The 6920-nt window shown below is 38.6% G+C and overlaps 1 long non-coding RNA gene across 1 annotated transcript; it reads left to right on the top strand.

Moving 5' to 3' along the window:
* The first annotated feature begins 392 nt into the window (after positions 1-392).
* LOC146171098 (uncharacterized) lies at positions 393-5946 on the top strand. The gene is made up of 4 exons (XR_014702884.1): positions 393-454; positions 676-754; positions 1687-1913; positions 5751-5946. It is a non-coding gene; the product is annotated as an uncharacterized LOC146171098 (long non-coding RNA).
* The last annotated feature ends 974 nt before the right edge of the window (positions 5947-6920 follow it).

The following is a 6920-nucleotide window of genomic DNA, read 5'->3' as shown; positions in this document are numbered from 1 at the left end:
TATGGTCATATCCCATTTGCCTCTGCGGGACGTTAAACCGCATAATTTACAAAGCACCATTTTGAGTGGCTACTATGCCCAACCAATGTTATTTTTCCCCATCAGGATTTACATATTTAATTTCGGGGGGGGGGGGGGAGGCAGGGACCTCTGTCAGGCTTTCACATAGCCTTTAGTCCCTGCCTCCTCTCGCTTGTACGAGGAATCAATAAACCAATTCCAAAATCGCATCATAAGCTGTTTTTATCGTGAGGGTCTTGTATCCACTTGCCTGGAGTATAAAGTCTTGCTTTTGGGTTGTGATGCTTTTCTTATGGTTTTTACACTTGCTTCCTACAGTCCTTTATATTTTGTGTTGTCGGTAGTGGGCATTACAATGAATGGATATTTGCAGGTGATGCTTCTCCATTCAAGTAGAAGCTAACAGCTTGGATTCCAGGCCAGAAAGCGTGCAGTAAGTTGCTGTTACAGTGTTGCTATGTTTTTTGTTCTGACCAAATGTTCACTTTCTTTGCTCTCTTTTCCTTAAATCTACTATTTGGAGCAGTTCTATTTGCCTGTTACAAGAGCCATAATGTAGGCCAGCTAGTTTCTTTGTTTCCAGTTTCTGCGTTTGGTTTTGAATCAGCATTTTCTTTTTGTTTTGTTTTCGTACTGTGCTTTCTTTGGGCACAGGCCGATCGATCGCAGTCATGGCTTCAAATTGGCCTCTTCCTGGAGCTGTTCTTGCACGACACAAGCTATGGATTTCGTAGTAAGTAAAACATCGCTTTATGAGTCTTGCGAGCAAATTGAGATTAAAATTGACAAACCGCTCTAGAAGCAGAAAAAAATGAATGCATATTCTCTAGATTTTTTCATTTTTGTTTAGTCCGTAAATTTTGAAAACTTAACCTCCTTGGTTTTATGGCTCGCATTCTGTTTTGTTTCTTTCGTGTGACAGTATGTCTTGCAATAAAGAACGATTTTTTTATAAAAATAAGTACGCACCGTATTCTTAAAGGAAGTATACCAAGCCCCATTGATAAGTGGCCTTTGCTAGATTTTCTTTAGATCCCATTCATACTGTTCGATATTCACATCTCCATTTTTTTTTTGTACCGAATGTAAGCTTTCATATTCACAATTGAATTTTACGCTGTCATTATTGTTTTTTGAACTTAATGGATGACATCTCATCAATTGGTTTCCTTCCACAGTTTCTGCCAAGATATTAAAAAACAACTTTTTTAAACACCAAATAATAGGCTTGAATAGGCTTTTTCTTTTTTTCATTCCTTCTGTGGTCCAGTATACAAAGATCTGCATGTGTTAGAACTCTGGCAATGCTTGTGTTGTACTGGCACTCATGTAGCTTCAAAGCGCCTGCTAAAGGTTAGCAGAATTTGTGGCAAATACTATTTCTGATTTTTTTTTTTCTGGGAATCAAAAAGCTATCGCTTGTAATATTTCAGCAAAGGGAGGAATATTCTGCAGAATGGGGCATCAACATTTGCATAATGTGCTCCAGTTTCTCTCTGCACGCTGTGGAGTATATTTTTGTGAGTGGTTAACTGAATATGTAACTTACTTTTACATGTTTCAGAGTACTTTTTCGCCAAATCTGATTGCAATTTAGGGCATGCCAATGCTATTATTACTTCTGATCAGTCTTTTGCAATACAGGCTTGTCTACTTTACCTGCAGCTACTTTGGAGCCCTCTTCTATGTCACCACTCATCACTGACAAGGACGAGGTGGCTCAAGCTGCAGTGCATTCTGTGGATCCAGCTTCAGACCATTTCTTGCCTGTCGACTGCCCTGCTGCACACCCTCTGAGCTCTGGCATATTTACGCAAGCCATCACCCGCCTGCAACTGCTTGGGATGTGCAACTAGAGAGAATGGAGTCATGCAGTCACGTTTTCAACTCAGGTTAGTTACGAGACTGGTAAACAATTCTTAATTTTGATGTATCACCTTCTTTACCATTGACATTTGTTGCTGATTAGCGTAATTCATACACCTACATGGCCTATCAGGAGACGTGGAACTAAACCATAGACCACACATAGCAGCCTGCCTGCATTCCGTGCAATTTATCTGAAAAGTTTTATTGTAGTTGGAACTTACAGAATACAAAATCTTCACTTAACTCACTCTTATTTCCTGCTCTATTGAAGATACATTTGGCTATTGGCCATTTTGTGCTGGCGCACTAAAAAAGGCTGGGCAAATTGAATACCTGTGGAAAACAGGTGGAAAATGCCATTTTTGCCCTTTCAGAAAGTTGCAACTTTGGAGACCTGCTGCTAGCGTACAGAAATTTTGTCATCCATCCCTTTTTACCCACTGAATCTATGCAGCCTTTACCTCTATGAGAATGATTAAAAACCTGCTTTTCTGTAGCACTTGACTTAGTTAAAGACGTCAACAATTACTCCAAAAACAGCGTGCTACAAAAAAGTCCATTTTCAAACCTAAATACGGGCATGATGTGCTATGTCGTTAGCGTTAAAATCGTTTTCTGTTTATTATTCAGATTTTTTGCTTATTTCCTTAATTTTACGCAAAATTGGGAGCACCTTGAAAAAAAAAATACCATATAGAAACAAGTTAAACAGTCCTGGCGTTCTCCCATGAAATTTTAAGCAATAGCGAATTTAATCCACTTCAAGCAATCATCAACACTGCCAACAAGCAGAAAGGGACTTTATAAGCATTGAGAAGGCTTTGGATATTGCATAAGATAAAATGTAACTAAATTCAGCAAATAATAAATTGAACTTTTGACTCCTACTTCTTAAGAACAAGCCATAAGCACATCTACAGAGACAATATGCATTCAGTTTTATATTTATTTTTATATCTTTAGCTTACATAGAAGACCACATTTTTGTACTTGATATTTTTAAAGTACTTAGGATTGTTTTTATGTCAGTTTAAAGAAAAATAAGATGCTGTAGTTTTTTAAATTCAAGTCACAGTTGTCTGTTTTTTGGTAATTTCAAATATTTGCCGAATGCAAGCTGATATGGAGAAAGAACAAACAAGTCTAGAACTTCCAATTTTTTGAGAAATAGTGAACTTGGCCAGGGTAATGTGCAGAAAGAGTTTTAGTGGCAACACTGCAGTGTCCTGCAGTATCTAAACTCTAAGACTACTGCCACTCTTCAAAGTTACCTCTCTTTTTCTTTTTTATTACTACTCAACTAGAGGACCTTAAAAGAAGATAAAATAATGATTCTCCTTTCTATTTGCTGTATCTGTACACATTGTTTTCAGGAATACTAAGAAAGGGTTGAGGGTGAGCCTCAGTCCAGTAGCCAGCATTTAAAAAAAAGTACTTGTCCTCATCTTGGCAGTGTGGTCATCGGTTGTGGAGCTTGCATATGCTTTTGTTTCACAAAAAGAAAGCAGAGGACGGAAGGTGAATAGAGCTAAGGGTTAACAGAATGTTATTGTTTAAATAGCTTCCTCTGAGCTGGGCTACAGCAGCAGTAGCAGAGTACTTTTGAAAAACATTCTGGGGGTGGCAAATTATATGCCAGCGTTAGATGTTCAGGAGTGTAGTGATAAAGAAAGAATTATATGTCGCATGTGACTAGTGAAAAATTATCAAACGTTATCAGGAAGCAAAAATATAAAAAGGCAGAACGTTGGGTAAACACGGGGAGTCATGCATTAGAAAAAGTATTCATTACCTACTGGCTAGAATGCTCCTGCTATAAACAAAAATTAGAGACAGGGCAATGAATGAGCATAACATTAAATAGTCATCGGGCAGGCACAAGCAAAACATTCCTGATTGCAGTCTTCAGCCTTTAAGTGAAATTAGTCATAATTTTGATTAAATTAGGGTATTTATCTCAAGTCAGCTTTAATTCTACAAAAACCAACTATAGGGAGCCATTTCTAATCCATGAATTTAGAGCAGTGCAAAATAAATATCTCAAAAGGAACATTTTAATCCCTTAAATACAATCCCCCTGCACCATAAGTAGTTTGCAAGGCAGTCACATGCACTATGAATGGGGCAATTTATTTATAGCAAGTGTACCTCCACTAGCATAGGCTCAACGTGTTTAGTAAACATTTCCTCTTTATCACTGGTGACATTGGTTACCCCTTGAATCTTTTTCATCTGGTAATGCCTTTTTTTGGCAGGTATAGTTTACTCAAATTAATTTTTTCAGTTGCCCTTTCTCCACAGCATTTCATTTATGTTTTGCATGGCATTCTTAGCCTATGCTAGTACTTAACCAATTCCAAATAGCTCTTAACAACTATTTAACTGCATCTGTATTGCCTGTTCCTTTCAAAACAACATGCGCCAGCATTGAACCTGCTTTAGATGCTGACTTATCTACCCCATACTGTAGTTTTGCCTGCTACTGCCATCTTTTTATTTTGTTTTTCTGGTGCTAGACCACCCAGACCAAAATCATAGAAGTTAATACCCAGGCAAACATAATTTCGCTTCTTGCTCTGCCCCTCTTTCCCTCCCCTTCCTCCCTTTCTCAGTTTTCTTCTTGGGAAGTAAAAGGTTCTTCCCTGCCAGTGATGCTCATGATGTCCAGATAGACAAGTGCCTTTTCAAACTTTTGACTTGGCTTGTAAACTGAAGCTTTTCTGCTACCCTTCAATTCTCTTTCATGCTATGTAGCCACCTTGCTCTTGTTCTACCCTGGATCATCTTACAACAAGTAGTATGTATATGTGCAGGTAATGGCCACAGTTCTATGAGCCTCTACTGCCCAAAAGGGAGTCTATAATCTGCAAGACTAACAGTAGTCCTGTTAATCTACATGCCAAGTAAGACCATAAATAAAAGGTGATCTAAAAGCCTAAAAACATATTATTGGATAGCTGCTGAACGTCATTTTGATTCTGTAACTTACTGTCTTCAGGATTTGTTATAAGCTTTACCATACAGCATGTCAAATTGTATTGTGCAGAAGAAAATAATTCCTTTAGAGCTATGATGGTAAAGAGCAACAGAAGCATCAAAGAGCCCTAGAACTGTAAGCAAGAGCGGGTGGCACACTGTATCTGCAGGTAGAGCGGTTTCCCAATCATACAACATGAAAAAAAAAACAACTGAAATGCTGCTTTCAACAAAAGGCTAAGTTTTAAAATATGCAGTCTTCACCCACATACTTATTGTCAGCATTCCACCTGCACTAATGCAACTTTTTTTCTGTTTCATAATGCATTTTTAATGACATCTCTAAATAACTTGCAGATTACAGTTGGCAAGGAAATTGTGTCATGTTACTTTTCATCAGTGTTTAATTTAAATTACAAACATATTGACGTGAGTAAGTTTGGAATAATTACAAAAATACGAAAGCTGCCAGTTTAGACATTGTAGGTTTGCTGGCTTTTGCCCAAAAATTTACATTTGGCTTAAGCAACTTTTGTGTGCATAAATATCAAAGAAGCCATTTGTATTGTTATTGTTAGCGTTCTTTGTATTATAGTGAGATAATTTGTAGCATTTAAGTAGCTATCAAAGAAAGTGGGTTTGAAGGAATACTTTAACAAACCTTGAAGATAGGTTAGATGGTGCATTGCAACTTGACGAAAGGTAAAAGCGCACAGGAAGACACACACCCGAGCGAAGACAACACAGGACACGCGGACACACAGGACAGTGTGTGTTCTGTGTCGTCTTCACTCGAGTGTGTCTTCCGGGGCACTTTTACCTTTCGTTGAAGGAATACCTCTTCAGCAATCGGCACCCAATGCAATATTTTATTGCCACTGCAGGACTCGTGTTCCAGCTACTCCTGTCAGCATATACTCTGGGGAAAATATTGAAGATGTCGACCTGCTGTGCATCAAGGTGGACCGTGAAAAGCTGTTCTCTGCGACAAGTGGGCTGGAGTGACTGGCAGCTGTTTTGTCCGCCAACATCCAGTATGACTGCAAGCTATTTTACACATGTTCTAGAGCGCCTCTTCTTTATTATGCATTTTGTGTACCTAGAGTGGTGGCTACGAAGTTCTTGAACAGTCACCTAAAGTATCTTAATTTTCATGTGCAGGGAGTTGCATGTTCTGCTGTCTTGTCATAAATATACTTGCCTTTTTTGTATATCTACACATTTCTTAGCCATTCCTGTAGGAGAGGGTGCCATTCACTAAATGAGTGATGCAATATTTTTACTCTGTCATGTCATAACATTGTGATATGCACTGTAATAAATTGTAGACATTCCTCCAGCCTAAGTAATTTTGAGTTGTCCAACCCTATAAACCAGCCAGATAACTTGCTGATAGGTGAATAAACTTTGCTACCAAAACTGTAGGTGTCACTTGTATATGATTGTAAAGCTGCCTCTGAGTAACTTTGCTGCACACACTTTTTCCCATTACTGTTTCAGGAATCGCCATGCCCTATTTTTGGTATGTTTTTGCTCAGCATGGTTGTCTGAACAGTTGCCAAGCATCTCCATGACATGCACAGATAGACCTTCAAATTGAGCTGTATACACGTCATTGTGCCTCATTGAAATTACATATACCTAAACATGGAAAGTATTTGTTAGATGCTTATAGGATGCTCTTCATAGACTCGCCCTGAAGCAGAAGCCTGGGATTGTGTGGCAAGAAATGCATGCACAAATATTGAATTCTGTGGCCACATATTTTTAGTTGCATTGTTTTTGCCCTCAACTTATTGATAGAAGCACAGGAACTCCTCGTCAATGCTGACTAGCAACCGAGCAGACTTCTCTGCAATGCTTTAACCAGTGCAGGGAAAAGTGAAAATGACACTTCGGACAGATCACGGGTGCATGAAAACTGATATTCAAAGCTTTAATGCATCCCTGACCTGTCCGAAATGTCATTTTCACTTTCTCCTGCACTGGATAAAGCATTGCAGAGATGTGTGTTCGGTTGCCAGTCAGCATAGACGAGCAGTTTTTGTGTTTTT

The sequence above is a fragment of the Amblyomma maculatum genome, unplaced genomic scaffold (genome assembly GCF_055883805.1).
Source record: "Amblyomma maculatum isolate TAMU_Amacu unplaced genomic scaffold, ASM5588380v1 scaffold_23, whole genome shotgun sequence".
Taxonomy (NCBI): domain Eukaryota; kingdom Metazoa; phylum Arthropoda; class Arachnida; order Ixodida; family Ixodidae; genus Amblyomma; species Amblyomma maculatum.
This window is presented reverse-complemented; position numbering and strand designations above follow the sequence as displayed.